The sequence below is a fragment of the Theropithecus gelada genome, chromosome 10 (assembly GCF_003255815.1).
Source record: "Theropithecus gelada isolate Dixy chromosome 10, Tgel_1.0, whole genome shotgun sequence".
NCBI classification, from domain to species: domain Eukaryota; kingdom Metazoa; phylum Chordata; class Mammalia; order Primates; family Cercopithecidae; genus Theropithecus; species Theropithecus gelada.
The window spans coordinates 30,843,767-30,864,724 of NC_037678.1; the positions used below are offsets into that span (position 1 = coordinate 30,843,767).

Consider the following 20,958-nt stretch of genomic DNA (forward strand, 5'->3'; position numbering starts at 1 on the left):
CCTGTAGTCCCAGCTACTTAGGAGGCTGAGGCAGGAGAAAGGCGTGGACCCGGGAGGCGGAGCTTGCAGTGAGCCGAGATAGTGCCACTGCACTCCAGCCTGGGTGACACAGCGAGACTCCGTCTCAAAAAATTAATAATAATAAAATAAATAAAATAATTTTTAAAAAATTATAAAAAGAACTTACAGCAGGGTCTGGTGGCTCACACCTGTAATCCTAGCACTTTGAAAGGTCAAGGTGAGTGGATCACCTGAGGTCAGGAGTTCAAGACCAGCCTGGGCAACAGGGTGAAACCCCGTCTCTACTAAACATACAAAAATTAGCTGGGTATGGTGGCAGGAGCCTATAATCCCAGCTTCTCAGGAGGCTGAGGCAGAAGAATCACTTGAACCCGGGAGACGGAGGTTGCAGTGAGCAGAGATTATGCCACTGCATCAATCCTGGGCAACAGAGCAAGACTCTCTCAAAAAAAATAAATAAATAAGAAGACAGGTTACTTTTTATTTCCTGAAAAGTTTGACTTCCTGACAATGAAAGCCCTAAGGAGCGAGTGGCAGAAGACAGCTGGCACGCATCTGTGGGGCAAAGGCAGAGGTACCACTGCTGACTCTACTGGGCCTCAGGCCTCAGGCCTCAGCCCTCATGGGGAGGGACCCTCTTTCAAACTTTTGGAGGGGTAAGGGAGGGCCAGGCAGAGCTGAGACCAAGACGATGGCGGTGGGCGGGGGGCCTGAAGCTCTATCATCTAATTGGGCTTCTTCACCAGTGTATCGCCCATAAGTGCCGTATTGATTCCCTCAGCTCCCAGCACTGCCAGAAAGGTCTGGGGTGGCCAGAGCCTCCCAGCCAGTCTCCTCCTGCAGGAGCACCTTGTCAGTTTACCTCAGATATTCGCTGCTCAAATACCATCTTCTGTGTGTATCACAACATGACACGCCTACAAAGAACGCTGAGCTAGGATTTCTAGATGCACTGTTACATGGTGATTTACTGGTCTGGAACTGCTGCCTCGCAGGAGGTCATGTGAAAACACCACCAGCAAAACCAAGCATTTATGGAGCCACTCCCTTATGCCAGGTCCTGGGCTGGGACGTCTGACTGCGTCAGCTCCACGGTGGATAACTGTGGCTTTTGCCTGCCTGGCATTCAGACGCCCCTGCTTGGTAACAGTGCCTACATCTTAGCTTCTATTGTGGAAACTACCTTTCCCCCACTGCATGCAGGCCCGGTGGGCATGGGGATGGAGGCACCTTGCTCTCCATCCATGAGGAAGGCAGCACATGGCTCAGCCTTGTCCAGTCTGACCTCTCTTCCTGGAAGTTGAGTGTCAAGCAGAGAACCACAGAACTGAAAACAAGCGGAGCTGCTTCATGCAGTCAAGAATCCCCTGAAGAAGGAAGGCAGTTACCTCCCTGTTCTCGACATCTTTTCAGCTGGCCTGGCTCTCATCCTTTCCAAGACCTGGCTGTTTGCTTTGCATTCAGTTATATTAGCTAATTCATAGCCTTCTAATAAATTTCTTCCATCCCTCTCCAAAGTTAGCCCTAGAGTATATTGCTGTTGTTTACAGTTAAAAAACCCTGGAGGTATACTCACTCTCTCTCTCTTTTTTTTTTTAGACAGAGTCCCACTTTGTCACCCAGGCTTGAGTGCAGTGGCATAATCTCGGCTCACTTCAACCTCTGCTGCCCAGGTTCAAGTGATTCTCCTGCCTCAGCCTCCCGAGTAGCTGAGATTACAGGCACCTGCCACTGTGCCTGGCTAATTTTTGTATTTTTAGTAGAGATGGGGGTTTCACCACATTGGTCAGGCTGGTCTTGAATTCCTGATCTTATGATCCACCCGCCTCAGCCTCCCAAAGTGCTGGGATTACAGGCATGAGCCACTGCGCCCAGCCGAGGTGTACTCTCTAATTTTCTTAATAACCTCATTTTCTGTCATTACCCCTGTTTTAGTACAAGCAGCCGAGCTTCAGAGAAGTTAAAAGATGTGCCCAACGTCACACAGCTAATGAGTGCCACAGTTAGAATCTGAACCCAAGTCTGTCTGATGTGGAGTCATGACAAGAGCATGGGTTTTCTTGGGAGAGCAAAATGACTTCAAATCCCCACTTCCCGCATACAAATGCACAATGGGTGTAGCAATGCCAAAGCCACAGAGCTGTTGAGGATGGATAGGTGATGCATAGGAAAGCACATGGCCTAGTGTATGTGCTTAGTAAACAGAAATACCCGTCCCTAAGAATGGAAATTATTTTATCTGCATAGTAAATTAAACAAAGCAATTGGCATCTTTCGTCCAAAGATTACTGCTTCTGAGTTGATCCAAATACGATCTCTCTGTCTCTCTCCCCCTCTATTTTTTTTGTTTGTTTGTTTGTTTGGGATGGAGTCTCACTCTGTCGCCCAGGCTGGAGTGTAGTGGTGCGATTTTGGCTCACCGCAAGCTCCACCTCCTGGGTTCACGCCACTCTTCGGCCTCAGCCTCCTGAGTAGCTGGGACTACAGGTGCCTGCCACCACACCCGGCTAATTTTTTGTATTTTTAGTAGAGACAGGGTTTCACTGTGTTAGCCAGGACGGCCTCCATCTCCTGACTTCGTGATCTGCCTGCCTTGGCCTCCCAAAGCGCTGGGATTACAGGCGTAAGCCACCACGCCCACCCTCCTCCTCTGTTTTTTTAAAAATAGAAACAAGGTCTTGCTATGTTGCCCAGGCTGGCATGCAGTGGTACAATAACAGCTCACTGTACCCTTGAACGCCTGGGCTCAAGCAATCTTCTCACCTCAGCCTCCCCAGTAGCCGGAACTATAGGTGTGTGCCACCACACCTAATTTTCAAATTTCTTGTAGAAACGGGGTCTTGCCATGTTGCCCAGGCTAGTATCAAATTCCTGGGCTCAAGCAATCCACTCACCTCAGCCTCCCAAAGTGCTGGGATTATAGGCACGAGCCATCATGCCTGGCCTCTCTCTCTCCCGCTCTTAGACACACACACACACACACACAGAGACATTTCTTGGTTTCTTGTCTGTGGAAGTCCTACCAGAAAATTCAGACACCCTTAGGAAAAAGAGCATAGGGTTTGCATAATACAATCGAACTCTCCCATCCAACATGCCCTGGGAGAAGGAAGAGAGTAAGAATTTTCATTCCTCTGAAGGATGATGAAAATGAGGCACTGAGACACCAAATGTTTATCTCGAGTTTATGTAGCAAACCAAAGGTTCAGGAGAACCCAGGAACTGTATATTAGGCCATTCGATCTGAAAATACCAGAGCCTGGAAGGAAGAGAACAGCTGTTCCAAGTTGTTAGTTTTGTTCCTGCTCTTACCGTCTTCCCCTTCCCTCTTTCCCACGTCCAAAGAAAAAGCTCCATCACCTAAACATCCACATCAGGCACGCTTCTAAAAAAGCCGCCCCACAGCTCTGCTCATTACATACCCTTCTTTCCCCTAGGAGTTGTGACCTACTTAAAATATTCTTACAATTCTCTTAATGGGGGAAAAAGTCCCCAAAGCTATGTTCCCTATGCTGGAAAAATTAAAGTCCTAAAAATAAACAGTTGAAGAGAAAGTGTTAGGCCGGGTGCGGTGGCTCACACCTGTCATCCCAGCACTTTGGGAGGCCAAGGCGGGCGGATCACGAGGTCAGGAGATCGAGACCATCCTGCCTAACACGGTGAGACCCCATTTCTACTAAAAATACAAAAAATTAGTCGGGCGCGGTGGCGGGTGCCTGTAGTCCCAGCTACTCAGGAGGCTGAGGCAGGAGAATGGCGTAAACCCGGGAGGCGGAGCTTGCAGTGAGCCGAGATCGCGCCACTGCACTCCAGCCTGGGTGGCAGAGTCAGACTCTGTCTCAAAAAAAAAAAAAAAAAAAGAGAGAGAGAGAAAGTGTTACTTGTACTAAGATTTCTGATGCTTTTTCATAGATAAATTCAAGTTTTCCCAGGCCTGTGATTGTGAAAAGTACAACTAAAAGATGGCCTTGGCATTGATTCAACAGTCAGTAGATATTCACAAGCTACCTGCCATAAACAAGGACTTCACCAAAGTTAAATGACAGCAAGAGTGAAAGAAAACCCACACAGCCTGGATTTATTCAACATAATTGTGACTCTTGGGATTCTTCCGGTTTCTGGGGCTAAGAAAAAACATTTTACATTGGAATATATCATAATTTCTGGGATTTCTCTTTTCTTCTACATTCATTTCTTCCAATCTTGAAGGTTTTATTGGAGGGTTCTTTGTTATTGAAAAGGCAGTATAACAACAGCAAGATAATTTTGCAAATTTAAGATTTAAGACTCATTTTTTCGTTTTGAAATGGAGTCTCGCTCTGTCACCCAGGCTGGAGTGCAGTGGCGTGATCTTGGCTCAAGCGATTCTCCTGCCTCAGCCTCCCAAATAGGTGGGATTACAGGTGACTGCCAGCACACTCGGCTAATTTTTGTATTTTTAGTAGAGACGGTGTTTCACCATGTTGGCCAGGCTGGTCTCGAACTCCTGACCTCAGGTGATCCGTCTGCCATGGCCTCCCACCACCCCCGACCCTAAAACTCATCTGTAATCCATCACTTCAGCACAAATATGGCACATGCATACAGATTATTACAGTTACGAACATGATGTGCTTGCTGGGCTCTATTCGCTATTGTTCCTTTTATCAGAAGTATTTTCCATGTTTCTTTCTACATGCCTTTTGATTTAGGCTTTGGTTGTGAATGCAAGATATTCCACTGTATCAATGTACCAACAAAATTTTAAACCGTCCCTGTAGGCCGGGCGCGGTGGCTCAAGCCTGTAATCCCAGCACTTTGGGAGGCCGAGACGGGCGGATCACGAGGTCAGGAGATCGAGACCATCCGGGCTAACACGGTGAAACCCCGTCTCTATTAAAAAATAGAAAAAAACTAGCCGGGCGAAGTGGCGGCGCCTGTAGTCCCAGCAACTCGGGAGGCTGAGGCAGGAGAATGGCGGGAACCCGGGAGGCGGAGCTTGCAGTGAGCCGAGATCGCGCCACTGCACTCCAGCCTGGGCGACAGAGCAAGACTCCGTCTCAAAAAAAAAATAAAAAAATAAAAAATAAATAAATAAATAAACCGTCCCTGTAATATTAGACATTTCAGTGATTTCTACTTATTTCTATTACAGCCAACACAATAGAGAATATTTTTTATGCATCTGAAATTTAAAAAATCTTTGTTAACTAACTTTATTGGGATAAATTCCTGGGTCTGGTAATTGTATGGCTTTTCCTACACAGTAGTAGTAATTTTATGACTTTTCCCATATATTATCATGTTGCATTCCCCACAAATGTTATCAATTTATAATGCAACCCACAATAAATATGGAATTTTACTGCAACCTCAATAGCATTATGTTGTGGTTTTGAAAAATTATTAACCATTAGCAAGAAGCATAACAGTATAATGGTGTTGTAATTTGCACTTTTGATTGCTATCAACAGTGAACACATACCAATGTATTGTTCATTGCATTGCCTCATGTAGATGAATTTCTTCTTATGAACTGTGAATTTATCCCTGGGGAGTTGTTTTTTGTCTTCCAATCAGGTTTATTCAGGTATAATTCACATATCAAAAAGTTATTCTTTTTCGTGTACAGTTCCATGGCTTTTAACAACTATAGACAGGTCACCGAATGGTTCTATGATCCTGAAAAGTCTCCTGCTGGGCCTTTGTAGTCCCATTCTCCCTCCAAACAGCCCTTGGCAATCACTCTTCTATTTTCTTTCCCTATAGTTTCAACTTTTCCAGAGTGTTATATAAATGGAATCATACAGTAGACAGTTATGCATAGAATTGTAATGCTTTAAAATTCTTTTTTTTTTTTTTTTTTGAGACGGAGTCTCGCTGTGCTCCCAGGCTGGAGTGCAGTGGCTCGATCTCGGCTCACTGCAAGCTCCGCCCCCCGGGTTCACGCCATTCTCCCGCCTCAGCCTCCCAAGTAGCTGGGACTACAGGCGCCCGCTACCGCGCCCGGCTAGGTTTTTGTATTTTTAGTAGAGACGGGGTTTCACCATGTTAGCCAGGATAGTCTCGATCTCCTGACCTTGTGATCCACCCGCCTCGGCCTCCCAAAGTGCTGGGATTACAGGCTTGAGCCACCGCGCCCGGCCTTAAAATTCTTTAAAATGTTTCTTTTCTTTCTGCAGTATTCAAAATGCTTTATTAAATATGTGGTTCAACATCAAAAGAGCAGTATGTAGTCGGGGGAACAGAAATTGTAACTAGTTTACCACTAACTCTCTTGCACCACCACCCTCAGGAAAAAAGCCTTCCAGAACCCGGCCTTCCAAAGGCCTGAGTCAGTCCTCGAGTCTCTGCCTCTCCCTTGTCCACGCTCCCATGCCCCTTCTCCTTTTCTGAAATAAATTATTGGTTTAATAGAGGTTAACTGTTTTTTTTTTTTTTTGAGACAGAGTCTTGCCCTCCTTGCCTAGGCTGGCGTGCAATGGTGCGATCTCAGCTCACTGCAACCTCTACCTCCGGGGTTCAAGTGATTCTCCTGCCTTAGCTTCTCGAGTAGCTGGGATTACAGGCACCCGCCACCATGCCTGGCTAATTTTTTGTATTTTTTTTAGTAGAGATGGGGTTTCATCATGTTGGCCAGGCTGGTCTCGAACTCATGACCTTGTGATCCACCTGCCTCCGCCCCCGAAAAGTGCTGGGATTACAGGCATGAGCCACCGTGCCCGGCCTAACAGAGGTTAACTTTTTTTTTTTTTTTTTTTTTGAGACGGAGTCTCGCTCTGTCGCCCAGGCTGGAGTGCAGTGGCCAGATCTCAGCTCACTGCAAGCTCCGCCTCCCGGGTTTACGCCATTCTCCTGCCTCAGCCTCCCGAGTAGCTGGGACTACAGGCGCCCACCACCTCGCCCGGCTAGTTTTTTTTGTATTTTTTAGTAGAGACGGGGTTTCACCGGGTTAGCCAGGATGGCCTCGATCTCCTGACCTCGTGATCCGCCCGTCTCGGCCTCCCAAAGTGCTGGGATTACAGGCTTGAGCCACCGCGCCCGGCCCAGAGGTTAACTTTTAATTTGTAATATATAATGCAAATATTTCCCCCACTTTGTTCCTTTTTCATTTGATAGATTTTTTTTTTTTTCTTGAAACAGAGTGTCACTCTGTCACCCAGGCTGGAGCACAGTGGTGCGATCTCGGCTCACTGCAACCACCGCCTCCCAGGTTCAAGCAATTCTCCTGCTTCAGCCTCCCGAGTACCTGGGATTTCAGGCACCCGCCACCACACCCAGCTAATTTTCTGTATTTTTAATAGAGACGGGGTTTCACCATGTTGGCCAGGCTGGTCTTGAACTCCTGACCTCGTGATCCGCCTGCTTCGTCCAGCCTCCCAAAGTGCTGGGATTACAAGCGTGAGCCACTGCGTCCAGCCGATAGAAATTTTAAATTTAAATGAACACAATTTTTTCCCCATGGATTCTTCTAACTTGAAAATTATCCATAAATCTAAAATATATTGAATTCTATTTTTTTGCTAGCTCTTGAAGAATTTGACCTTTTAATATTTCATTTTGATTCAACTCCAGTTTCTGTCAGTATTTGCTTAAGGTAACGACTTTAAAAGTTTCTTCACCATGATTCATAACAAGAAATATATTTTGCATCACAATTCAGTACACACACACAAAAATACATATACAGGCTGGGCGCGGTGGCTCACACCTGTAATCCCAGCACTTTGGGAGGCCAAGGCAGGTGGATCACCCCAGCTCAGGAGTTTGAGACCAGCCTGGCCAACATGGTAACCCCATCTCTACTAAAAATACAAAAATTAGCAGGGTATGGTGGTGGGCGCCTGTGGTCTCAGCTACTTGGGAGGCTGAGGCACGAGAATCACTTGAACCTGGGAGGCGGAGGTTGTAGTGAGTCGAGATTGCACCACTGCACTCCAGCCTGGGCGACAAAGACTCTGTCTCAAAAAAAAAAAAATACACACACAAACACACACACACACACACACACAGTATACAAAACTGAAACACAGGCCAGGTGCAGTGGCTCATGCCTGTAATCCCAGCACTTTGCGAGGCCGAGGCGGGCAGATCATGAGGTCAGGAGATCGAGACCATCTGGCTAACGCAGTGAAACCCCGTCTCTACTAAAAATACAAAAAATTGGCTGGGCGCGGTGGCTCAAGCCTGTAATCCCAGCACTTTGGGAGGCCGAGACGGGCGGATCACAAGGTCAGGAGATCGAGACCATCCTGGCTAACATGGTGAAACCCTGTCTCTACTAAAAATACAAAAAACTAGCCGGGCGAGGTGGCGGGCGCCTGTAGTCCCAGCTACTCGGGAGGCTGAGGCAGGAGAATGGCGTAAACCCGGGAGGCAGAGCTTGCAGTGAGCTGAGATCCGGCCAGTGCACTCCAGCCTGGGCGACAGAGCGAGACTCCGTCTCAAAAAAAAAAAAAAAAAAAAAATACAAAAAATTAGCTGGGTGTGGTGGCGGGCACCTGTAGTCCTAGCTACTCGGGAGGCTGAGGCAGGAGAATGGCGTGAACCCGGGAGGCAGAGCTTGCAGTGAGCCAAGATTGTGCCACTGCACTCCAGCCTGGGCAACAGAGAGAGACTCTGTCTCAAAAAAAAAAAAAAAACAAAACTGAAACACAAATTTCAGGACACAAATCTTCCCTTCACTACATGTATGCACTCTGGTATTTTCTATTCTTTCTTTTTAAAATGGCCCACCTGGCCGGACACAGTGGCTCACGCCTATAATACCAGCACTTTGGGAGGCCGAGGAGGGTGGATCACTCGAGCCCAGGAGTTGGAGACCAGCCTGGGCAACATGGCGAAACCCTGTCTCTACAAAAAATACAAAAATTAGCTGGGCATGGTGATGCATGCCTGTAGTCCCAGCTACTCAGGAGGATGAGGTGGGAGCATTGCTTAAGTTGGGAGTTCAAGGCTGCAGTAAGCTGAGATCTCGACACTACTGCACTCCAGCTTGGGCAACAGAGGGAGACCCTGCCTCAGAAAAAAAAAAAAGAACCCACACAAGACAACTATTCCATTTTTCCTCAGACAAACTCCATAGGCATTAATGGTTGTATTATTGGGTATTCAGTCACATCAATGAAAAGTTCTGAAGTGATTACAGTTATCCATGGCAAATCATTGGATATGGTGGGGAAAGTGGAAATATCTCTTGCGTCGGTTGGAAATAAGAAAGACCTGCATATGAAAAGGGTGATCAGGCTGAGCGCAGTGGCTCACGCCTGTAATCCCAGCACTTTGGGAGGCTGAGGCAGGTAGATCACCTGAGGTCAGGAGTTCAAGACCAGACTGGCCAACATGGCGAAACCCTGTCTCTACTAAAAATACAAAAATTAGCTGGGCAAGGTGGCGTGTGCTTGTGATCCCAGCTACTCAGAAGGTTGAGGCAGGAGAATTGCTTGAGCCCAGGAGGCGGAGGTTGCAGTGAGCTGAGATTGCAGCACTGCACTCCAGCCTGGATGACAGAACAAGAGTCTGTCTCAAAAATTAAAAAAAAAAAAAAAAAGAGTGATCAGGGAAGCTTTGGCAGCTTTTTTGGAATTTTCTGCTGGAGAAAATGAGACTGCTGCTGATGTTTTTAAGAGAACAATTTTGGAGGCAGATAAAATTGACAGGGCAGCTTCCCAAGGAAAATCTTCGTGCTCAGTGATATGATTCTACTGCAAAACCTGAGGACACTGGGAAAATATTCCACCTGAAGAAACAAACTCCTGTCATCCTTTCAGATAAACTACGCTTCTTTTTCCTTCTCTTGACCTGAAAGATACATTTTGGGTCAGAGGTCCTCTCCCTTCAGATTATGTTAAACTCTTGACTGTCCAAACGAGTGCACTTCCACTTTCAATTTTTAAGCAATCATATTTTCAATTTATATATGGTATTTCTTAATATTATGACCAAGAGTTTTATCAGCATTAATTTTTCAGTGTAGTTTGTTGTTTAAAATAATGTAATCATCAAAATGACATATATTGTCACACTACTATTAACCAGGCTTCAATATATCAGTGTTTATTTTATTGTGTTAAATGTATACTTTTAAATAAAACAGCTATAAACCTTTAAAATGTACAAAATAAATAAATAAATAAATAAATAAATAGGCCGGGTGCGGTGGCTCACACCCGTAATCCCAGCACTTTGGGAGGCTGAGGCGGGCGGATCACTTGAGGCAGGAGTTCGACACCAGCCTGGCGAACATGGTAACCCCATCTCTACTAAAAATACAAAAATTAGCCGGGTGTGGTGGTGGGCACCTGTGGTCCCAGCTACTTGGGAGGCACAATAATCACTTGAACCTGGGAAGCGGAGGCTGCAGTGAGCCGAGATCTGGTCTCTGAACTCCAGCCTGGGAGACAGGGTGAGACTCTGTCTCAAATAAATAAAATAAATAAATTAAATTAAATAAGATGGCCCACCAAGTTGATTTCATGACTCACTGATGAGTCACAATTCACAGTTTGAAAAAGTGTGAAAAGGGAATTTATTAAAGCCACACAACGTCTCCAGTAGTCCCACTCTGAGTTTAGGTAGCGCCCTACAGATGAACTGATTTACATGGGTTAAGCTGGATCAACTGGACCTTTTCCCCCCAGTAGCCTGTGCAGTAAATTGCCCTTTTCAGAGAATAGATATTGGTGGTCGTGGCAGGGAGGGGTAATAGAAATGAGACATGGTGGCCGGGCGCGGTGGCTCAAGCCTGTAATCCCAGCACTTTGGGAGGCCGAGACGGGCGGATCACGAGGTCAGGAGATCGAGACCATCCTGGTTAACATGGTGAAACCCCGTCTCTACTAAAAAATACAAAAAAAAAACTAGCCGGGCAAGGTGGCGGGCGCCTGTAGTCCCAGCTACTCGGGAGGCTGAGGCAGGAGAATGGCGTGAACCCGGGAGGCGGAGCTTGCAGTGAGCTGAGATCCGGTCACTGCACTCCAGCCTGGGTGACAGAGCGAGACTCTGTCTCAAAAAAAAAAAAAAAAAAAAAAGAAATGAGACATGGTTTTGCTATTCCTGGATTAGCCATCTAATGGGCTGGCAGCCCTCACATGGCTGGCCTGCCCTGTCTCGTGAGATGGATCAGCCCTGAGGTGACCTGCAGGAAAGGACATTTGGGCTGGAAGTAGCAGAAGCCTCTGTGAGCCATCCTTCACGCAGAATTAGTCAGGGGCAGCTCCGGCTCAGCGAAAGATTGAAGCATGCCCATCGCCCAGCTCAGCCAGGTGAGTACTAGGGAAACCTGTGGGAGGCCCAGGTGAAATGAAGGCATTGTCTCAGGAGGTCAGATTGACTCCAGGAAGGAACAAAATGATGCGTGCATGGCTATGCACAGACTAGAAAAGCAAAGACTAAAGGGAAGGATGGAAGTTGTTCTAACTGTTTGGGGTTGCTTGGAGGGAGTGGGGCACGGGAGAGGGAGGGAATGTAGTCAATGCGTGGGAACGCAGAGAGGAGTATGCAGAGACGAGCAATCTGGTAGGCCACGTGGGAGACTGTGGCCATTCTATGGTAGGGACACCCTTCCCGGCCACTCCCTCAGTGGCCCTGGCACATCAAGCTTTGTCATCCACATCGGGTGGGTTGTATGTGCTTTAAACAACATCTTAATCCTCTCATGCCCAAGGGTTTCAGAAGATATGGTACCATCATTTATACCTATCTTCCAGAAGATCTTAACCCTTTCTCTACTTAACCAAAATGAAAGCGAGGGCATTGGGAAGCTGTGCCTGGTGAAGCTCCGACACCGGGTGGGTAGATCACATTTTCTAGTGTATGTAAAATTTTAACATTTCAGGCCCCGAGTTTTAAGGCCTTACCTAATTTCTTTGAGCCCCTTAGTCATTGTGAACTCGCTGTGTAGTGTAGTGTCTGCGTCCGCCTGCCTTGGTATTTATGAGCATTCACGGTAACTTTAGAAGGCAAGGGTTAGAGGAAACTTTTTGCCCCCGACCCCGAGTCTGCAACAGAACCTGTGGGGAAGATCTTACCCCGGGGCTCCAATTTTCAGGGAGAGAAAGTGTCTAGGATTTCCCATATAGGCTTAGGAGGGACTCGCCATTTGGAAGGATTTTAGGCCTAAGAAGAATAACACTTTATAATTTCTAGGTGATCTTATTTGTTGCCTCTTCTGTCTCTAGAGTGACTACCGCATTCCTAACCTCTTTTTTTTTTTCCTTTTGAGACAGAGTCTTACTCTACCACCCAGGCTGGAGTGCAGTGGTGTGATCTTGGCTCACTGCAACCTCCGCCTCCCTGGCTCAAGCTATTCTCTTTTTTCTTTTTTTTTTTTTTGAGACGGAGTCTTGCTCTGTCGCCCAGGCTGGGGTGCAGTGGCCGGATCTCAGCTCACTGCAAGCTCCGCCTCCCGGGTTTACGCCATTCTCCTGCCTGAGCCTCCCGAGTAGCTGGGACTACAGGCGCCCGCCACCTCGCCCGGCTAGTTTTTTGTATTTTTTAGTAGAGACGGGGTTTCACCGTGTTAGCCAGGATGGTCTCGATCTCCTGACCTCGTGATCCGCCTGTCTCGGCCTCCCAAAGTGGTGGGATTACAGGCTTGAGCCACCGCGCCCGGCCGGCTCAAGCTATTCTCATGCCTCAGCCTCCCAAGTAGCTGGGACTACAGGCATGCGCCACCACACCTGGCTAATTTTTGTATTTTTAGTAGAGACTGAGTTTCACTCTGTAGGCCAGGCTGGTCTCCAACTCCTGGCCCCAAGTAATCTGCCTACCTCAGGCTCCCAAAGTGCTGGGATTACCACGCCCGGCCCCCTCTTCTAAGTGTCCATTCTCCTTGTAGTGGGTGGATGGTGGGGGGACACACACATGTGACTCTGGTTAGTACCTAGGCAGCCATGAAGTCCACAAATGTACAGGGGGCCACAGCTTTCACGCTACAGACTTGCAAAGGTATGCATCTGCTTTCCCTTGCCCTGGAATATAGATCAGAACACTTCATTTAGTGAAGGGACTTATTCTGAGAGTGATGATCCCTCCCTCGTTTGAGACATTGCCTTCATCTTGAGCTTCTTGGAGCAGCCCAAGGCCCTGCCAGCTCTCTTTGCCTGCAGCTTGTAGGCATTTATGACAGTTGCATACCCTGCCCTCCAACAGCAGCCTGAGAGACGAAACCATTACCAAGTTACCCTGGAAAAATGTCACCCTGATTGATTAGAATGATGGGTGGCCACCTTAGCTCATTAGAAACACCTGGGAAATTAAAAAAAAAAAAATCCAGTATGCACTCCAAATTTTCCCCCCACCACACCTCCCCACAAAAAGAAAATTTAAAAAATCCCAGTGTTTGGGCCATATCCCAGACCAATTAAGTCAGAATCCCCGGGGATGGGACCCAGGTAGCAGGATTTTAAAAAATCTCCGCAGCAGCCAGGTCGGAGAGCTAATGAATAGCACCACTGGGTCCAGCGTTTCAGCCTACAGCATGTCTTGGTTTCACTCTTTTTTCATTTCTTTACAACAATGAAAATTCTAAACAGTTGATCACAGTGCCAGACCAATAAGAAAGCATTTTAGGGAGGAGAGAGGAGGGAAGAGGTTGGCAGGCACGGAGAGGACTTGACACACAGAAAGCATTTGCCATGGAGTCATAACCATTTGATTCTAAGACACATGCCGCCTCCAGAAGTCATGCGGCCCCTCCCTCTGCTTCCAGCAGGGAATGAACTTGGCGGTCCTTTTGTTGCACACGCCCGGGAGCTGCGCCGGCGCAGCGCGCCCTGCAGTCTGGGAGCGCAAGCGGGTGCGCCACTGGTCCTGGGTCACCACCGCGTGCCGCGGGCTGGCGCAGGGCCCCTCTGCGGGAGGGAAACCGGCGTCCCCCGCGCGAAGCAGCCGCTGCTCCTAATGAGTTCATGGGCTCACCGCGCTAAGCTCGCCAGAGCGGACCTGGCTTCGCCAGGGGCCTGCTGGCTGTCCTGACACACCTGGCCTACCTCGGGGGTGCCTGGGGACGCCCTTCCTTTGACTGCGGGATAGGAGCACAATGAAAATGGGGCGGACGTGGCTGGGAGACAGCTCTGCTCTCCGGCAGGCTCTGGGGAGTGTGTGGTACGTGGTATCCGCACTGGTGGGTGTCGTGCGGTGATCGAGACACGGAGACAGGGTGTCGTTCCCACTAGGGGAGAGAGGACAGCATTTAGAGGGAAACGAAATGGATCCGAGAAACCCAAAGATGTCACAAAGGAAACGCTTCCCCGTCATAAGCAATCTAAATAAGTGATTCTTAAAGGCATCCATCAAAACGCTTAACCTTGTCATTTAGATTCGCTCGCCCACAGGGGGACTGGAGGGTACTCACCGACTAGGGCTTCACAGCCGCATCACCGCCAGCGGTGGGCGCCTGCCTCGGCAGGGGCAGGGTGGGTGCCCGCAGGACACAGGTGCCGCCGTGGCTGCTCGCACAACCCCTGCAGCTGCGATCCCGCCCAGTTAGCCTCGGGGGCTGCACAGCCCAGCCCGCTCGCCCAGGGCCAGGGGGTTCTCAAGCCGCGCGGCGAGGACGCAAGGCTGCCCCGGGCGCCTGCCTACGCGGGCGCTCCGCGCCGGGACTCTGCCGGGGCTGCAGGAGCGCGCGCTGCTAGCTGGGCGGGCTGCTGCTCCGCGTGAGCGCCATGGCAACGCGAGCTGGCGCCCCCAAGAGGCCGCAGAGCTGCGGCGTGGGACGCTCGGGTGAGGCTCAAGCCAAAACCAAAAGCGAACCATTTCTCCTCCTCCCCATCTTTTCATTTTCTACCCCTCTCCGACCCCTTCTCTCGACACACGTTGCTAGCACCTCTAAGGGTGGAAATTCCAGCACTCTCCTGAGGCCACTTCCCCAGCGAATTCTGCTAACTACACAGCCAGTGTTCGCTGGGCTCACAATCGAACACATACCTCCTTGCAGTGGCTTCGGCACCCAGGTCTCCGGAAGCCAGAGGAGGAACTAAGTGTAGGATACTGAGCAAGTCGCGTAACCTCTGAGGAGTCGTAAAATTTCAACGGTATAAAGGATACGACGTTGTCTTATCGATTGAAAAATGCTATAAAATGAAGTTCTTACTATTACTATGATGCTGACCCTGGAGATAAGCGCAGAGCCCTGGGGGAGAGCTACAGTTGCAAGCGCTCCAATGATCAGGTCGCACACCCGCTCCCCACCGGAGAAAACCTCTTGCTGCTGGAGCCCGGTCAGCCTCTTCCACACTTCCAGCCAGGCCCGGCATTGCCACAGCCGGTGGAGCTGGACAGAAATCTACCAGGCACTAAAATAAGTTAGATGGAAGACGGAATGGATTTGACCACATTCCTATCAGCATCTGCTCATTATAATTGCAACATTATAATCAGAGCAGAAAGAAACCCAGAGATTATTTTGTCTTCAAGGATCATTGACCTCAGTATATCTCCATCTGAAGCTGTGTTGTCCAAAGCAGATTGACTCCGGCCGCCGGCTCAGAAGAGGGCCGACTCTGGGCTGGTGACTCCTTGGGAGGGACTCTCGCTGGTCCCAGGTGGTATTTCCTTCGCCGTGTTCCTCATTCGTGTTCCCCTCATGTCCATCATGTGAGGAGGGGAACTGACAAGGCCAGGGTGCTGGCTCAGACGCAATCTCCGCTCATCCTCTGGAGCCCCACTTCATCACCCAGTCACTGTGTCCACTAATGTCTCCCCGCCTACAAACCTGCAGGTGCTCTGCCCCAGTACTAGAATAAGGGAACACATTTTACTGAGCTCTGACAATGTGCCTGGGCTTTTCAGGAGCTATTTCATTTAATTTTTAATGTAAAACATTGTTTTACATATTAAGAACCTAAAAGCACAGAGAGTAAGTGACTTGCTTGTGTAAGATTATACAGTTAAGTAAGTGGTAAAGCTGCAATTCCCAGTTTTGTTTGATGCCACAGCTGAAGATGCAAGGCCCTCTGGGCATGGCCTGGGTGGATATTAGGGAAAAATGTCCTAGAAGGTCCAGAATCTCTAATAATTTCTCCTACCTCTCATTTTATTTTATTTTTGACCCTGGAGATTTTTTTTTTTTTTTTTTTTTTTTTGAGTTCAGAGTCTTGCTCTATTGCCCAGGCTGGAGTGCACTGGCGCAATTTCAGCTCACTGCAACCTCTGCCTCCCAAGTTCAAGCAATTCTCCTGCCTCAGCCTCCTGCATAGCTGGGACTACAAGCATGCACCACCATGCCCAGCTAATTTTTCTGGAGATGGGGTTTTGCCACATGACCCAGGCTGGTCTCAAACTCTTGAGCTCAAGCGATCTGCCCTCATCAACCTCCCAAACTGCTGGGATAACAGGCATGAGCCACTGCACTCCGCCAAAATGTTTACTTTAGAAAAACTGAAAAATAGAGAAACATAAAGGAATAAAAGCATCCATAATCTTATCACCTAGAGAAAGCCATGTGTAATATTCGTATTTCTTTCCAGTCTTTTTTCTAGCTTTCTAGCTTTAAACTAAGTTGAGATAAAACCATACACACACACACACACACACACACACACACACACACTTGCATCCTGCATTTGTTTAAAATAACTTTGTGGGAAATTCCTCCTCCTTTGAGGACTTTTAAAAAACATTAGTTTAAATGTCATACAATATTTTTATCATATGAGTATCTCATAATTTCCCTTTTATTGAATATTTCCAATTTTTATTGATTGTAAATATGGCAATAAAATTTTTTCTTCATAAATCTTGCCCGTGTGTGAATAATTTCCTTCCAGTTGGGTCCCAGAAGTGGAATATTTAGTCCAAGGGTAATAACATTTTAAAGACACTCCAATCCTCTCCAATGGGGATTTCCAACTCACTGAGCCCCACTCCCCACAGGGCCTGCACGGTCCCACTCCACTGCCCTCCACACATCTGTTGTGCCCTCACCTGGCATGTGGCATTTAAATTATTTAGCTCACAAACCCTTTGGGAAACTAGGGTTAGTTCTTTGTAGCTTTTTGGTTGATTATTTTGATTTACTCAGAAAAACACAGTATCTCCTTTACTATTTTAAAATCCTCTATAAGTAAGAATAGGGAGAGAAAAGAAGAGAAAGGGGTGAGCTTTCCAAGGCCCTGGGTTAAGCCAGGGATGCTGGAGCTTGGAGCTCACTTCATAGTGACCCTTCTGATGGCCTCAGCCCCAGCCCTGCTATAGAAAAGCTGCCCGGTCCCTCCGATCCTCACGTTTTTATCTGCTGATGGGCTTACTGCTGACGGATGATTGGATAAATTTAAAAACATTGTCAGAGAGGGTTGGGCTCGGATGGGTGGAGTGGGGGAGACCCCTCAGGAAAAGCAACTAGAGTAATAGACGGGTCAAAGGTCGGCAATAAGGCTGTGTGATCTCATCCTCCAAGATGAAATGAGGCCTAATGCTGCTGTCTTCTTCCTTGAGAGAAGACAGCAAAGAGGGAGGGCTCAGGGCGGAAGGTGGGGGCGGGGGGCGCAACATCAACTCTAGAATCCCTTTTCGTTGGTTTGTTTTGAGACGGACTATTTTAAAATAGTCAAAAGGACTAGATTCCCTCCCACCACACTTAACTTTCTCAGTGGGGAAAAAAACAAATGCTGAAAAAGTTTAAAGCGATTCCAGGCCAGGCGCAGTGGCTCACACCTGTAATCCCAGCACTTTGGGAGGCCGAGGCGGGTGGATCACGAGGTCAAGAGATCAAGACCATTCTAGCCAACACGGTGAAACTCCGTCTCTACTAAAAATACAAAAATTAGCCAGGCGTGGTGGTGCGCGCCTGTAGTCCCAGCTACCCGGGAGGCTGAGGCAGGAGAACTGCTTGAACCTGGGAGGCTGAGGCTGCAGTGAGCTGAGATCACACCACTGCACCCCAGCCTGGGTGACACAGCGAGACTCTGTCTAAAAAAAAAAAAAAGACTAATATTTCATCATCAAGTAGTTGTAGATAACAAACTGAATTTAGGAACGAATGTATTGCAATTAAATTGACAAAATACCTGTAAATTTTACAGCTTTTCTCCCCCACAGACTAGCACTATGCAAAAATTGAATGTTTAATTATGAATGAAGGTATCTACCATGTTGTTCTCAGAGTTTAATTACCTGAAGACAATGCCTGAGGTTTAAAGTTGAAATACGTATATTTGAACACAGAACATTTATTTGACCACTTTATGCCATGAGTGAAAGGGGTCAGTCCATGCTTTTTTCCCCTTCCCTGTCTTTTACCAGCTGGCCATTTTATTTGCGTAAGGTATACTGAAATTCCTAGGGACCTACGAGGTCATTCTCTGCTCCCTTGCTTTCCTCAGATGAGGAAACTGAGCTCTACAGAGGTTAACTGACTAGTTCAAGGTCACTCTGCATCTCATTAGTAATCTTGAAGTCTGAAGGCAGGCTGCCTACATTTGCAAGTGACAGAATAGACAGCTAATCAAAAATAGATGAAAATTTAGTTATAATCTATAGTTGATAGGATAAACATTAAGAATGAGCCTGTAATCCCAGCTACTCCGGAGGCTGAGGCAGAAGGATCCCTTAAGATTAGGAGTTTGATCAGCCTGAGCGACATAGCGAGAACCTGTTACATTTTTTTTTTTTTTAAGAGTCAGGGTCTCATTCTGTCATCCAGACTGGAGTGGAGTGCAGTGGTGCAATTATAGCTCTGCAGCCTTGAACTCCTAGCTCAAAGGATCCTTTCATCTCAGCCTCCTGAGTAGCTAGAATTACAGGTGTGCACTAGGACTCCCAGCTCGAGACCCTGTCTCTATGAAAAAAAAAACATAGAAATTAGCCAGCTGTGGTGGTGCACAAGAGTGGATCCCTTAAGCCTAGGAGTTTGGGGCTACATTGAGCTATGACTGCATCACTGCACTCCAGCCTGGGCAATGGAGTGAGAGCCTGTCTCTAAAAGAGAAAGAAAGGTCTTCCTGGACTTTTTGCTAGACTAAAACCAATAAGTTCAGATTTAACATGAATAAATATAATGGCCTGCACTTTTGGTTGAAAATATCTATTGCAAAGTAGAGGCCTGACTTGTGCATGTGAAACAGAAGATAGGGGAGTTAAGTCAACCAACAGGTTCAGTAAGAGCCCCACGTGGGAAGCAGCTGGTGAAAGAGCTAATGCAACCTCAGAGCTCTATTAGTAGACAGAGAGTAACCTGATGTTTCAGGGAGCAACTGGCCCAGGAATCTTGGTGTTGGCCAGGTCATATTTGTACCACTCTGTAGCACAAGGTTCCAAGAGGGACCTTGATAAACTAGAGTTCATCCACCAGAGGAGGAGGCTGCAGGCCTTGGGCACTGCTCAGCAGGATGAGGGGCCACTGCAGTTGAGCATGTCTAGCCTGGAGTTTTCTGAAGGACATGATTACTGACTTTATGTATGGGAATGGCTGCCAATGAAGAAGAGGTAGGCGGCTTGCTCTATGTCACTCCACAGGGCAGAAGGAGGATCATTAGGGACGAGGATGAATGGGAGATGGATTTCTGTTCAAAGAATTTTCCAACATTGCTGACTCACCACAGAATGGTCTGGAAGTGTTCTCAGGGAAATGCTGGGATCCAAGCATCCGAGAGCTTACAGGAGGATACCTACTTTGGGGCAGAAGTTGACTCCATGACTTCCAAGTTCCCTTTAACTCAAAGATTCTGTGATTCTTCATGGATTCTCTCTTTCTTTCTTTCTTTCTCTTTCTTTCTTTCTTTCTTTCTTTCTTTCTTTCTTTCTTTCTTTCTTTCTTTCTTTCTTTCTTTCTTTCTTCCTTCCTTCCTTCCTTCCTTCCTTCCTTCCTTTCTCTTTCTTTCCTTCCTTCCTTCCTTTCTCTCTTTCTTTCTTTCTCTTATTTCTTCTTTGTTTCTTCTTTCTTTCTCCTTTCTTCTTCCTTCCTTCCTTCCCTTCCTTCCTTCCTTCCTTTTCTTTCTTTCTTTTCACAAAGTCTCACTCTGTTGCCCAGGCTGGAGTGCAGTGGTCTAATCACAGCTCACTGCAGCCTAGAGCTCTCACCTCAGCTCCCTGGGCAGCTGGGACTACAGGCATATGATGCCACACCTGGCTAATTTGTGTGTGTGTGTATATTTTGTAGAGACAGGGTCTCACAATATTCCTCAGGCTGCTCTCAAACTCCTGGGCTCAATTAAACCGCCCACCTTGGCCTCCCAAAGTGCTGGGATTCCAGGCGTGAGCCACCATGCCCAGTCAGGTTATTTTTCTGGTACTGCTATTTCATGCCCGGTAGATAATGTTTTAGTGCTTTTGACCTTCTGATTCCCAAAACAATTCTAACGATTTGTCATTAGAATATGTATCTTAAAAAAAACAATAAAACTCTTTTTTTTTTTTTTTTTTTGAGACGGAGTCTCGCTCTGTTGCCCAGGCTGGAGTGCAGTGGCGGGATCTCAGCTCACTGCAAGCTCCGCCTCCTGGGTTTACGCCATTCTCCTGCCTCAGCCTCCCGAGTAGCTGGGACTACAGGCGCCCGCCACCTCGCCCGGCTAGTTTTTTTTTGTATTTTTAGTAGAGATGGGGTTTCACCGTGTTAGCCAGGATGGTCTCGATCTCCTGACCTCGTGATCCACCCGTCTCGGCCTCCCAAAGTGCTGGGATTACAGGCTTGAGCCACCGCGCCCGGCCAATAAAACTCTTAATAAAAAATTGAATCCCGGCCAGGCGCAGTGGCTCACACCTGTAATCCCAGCACTTTGTGAGACCAAGGCGGATGGACCGCTTGAGCCCAGGAGTTCAAGACCAATCTGGCAACATGGCAAAACCCTGGCTCTGCCAAAAATTAGCCAGTCTCATAACCAGATCTCAAAAATAAATAAATAATTGAATCCAGAAGGACCTCTGAGGAAAAGTGAGTTGCTTCAGAATTTGGCCACTGAATTTAAATCTAAGCTTGCTCAAAGTCTGGGCAAAGAGAAAAATGTGTGAAGGTATATA

At 47.6% G+C, this 20,958-nt stretch overlaps 1 protein-coding gene across 1 annotated transcript in view; it reads right to left on the reverse strand.

Moving 5' to 3' along the window:
- The window catches only part of MICAL3 (microtubule associated monooxygenase, calponin and LIM domain containing 3), a 235,057-nt gene extending 220,422 nt beyond the window's left edge, over positions 1 to 14,635 (reverse strand). The window contains exon 1 of the mRNA XM_025398397.1: positions 14,357 to 14,635. The gene's annotated coding sequence lies outside the window, so the exon portion shown is untranslated. The remainder of the gene's footprint in view (positions 1 to 14,356) is intronic.
- Positions 14,636 to 20,958: the final 6,323 nt, after the last annotated feature.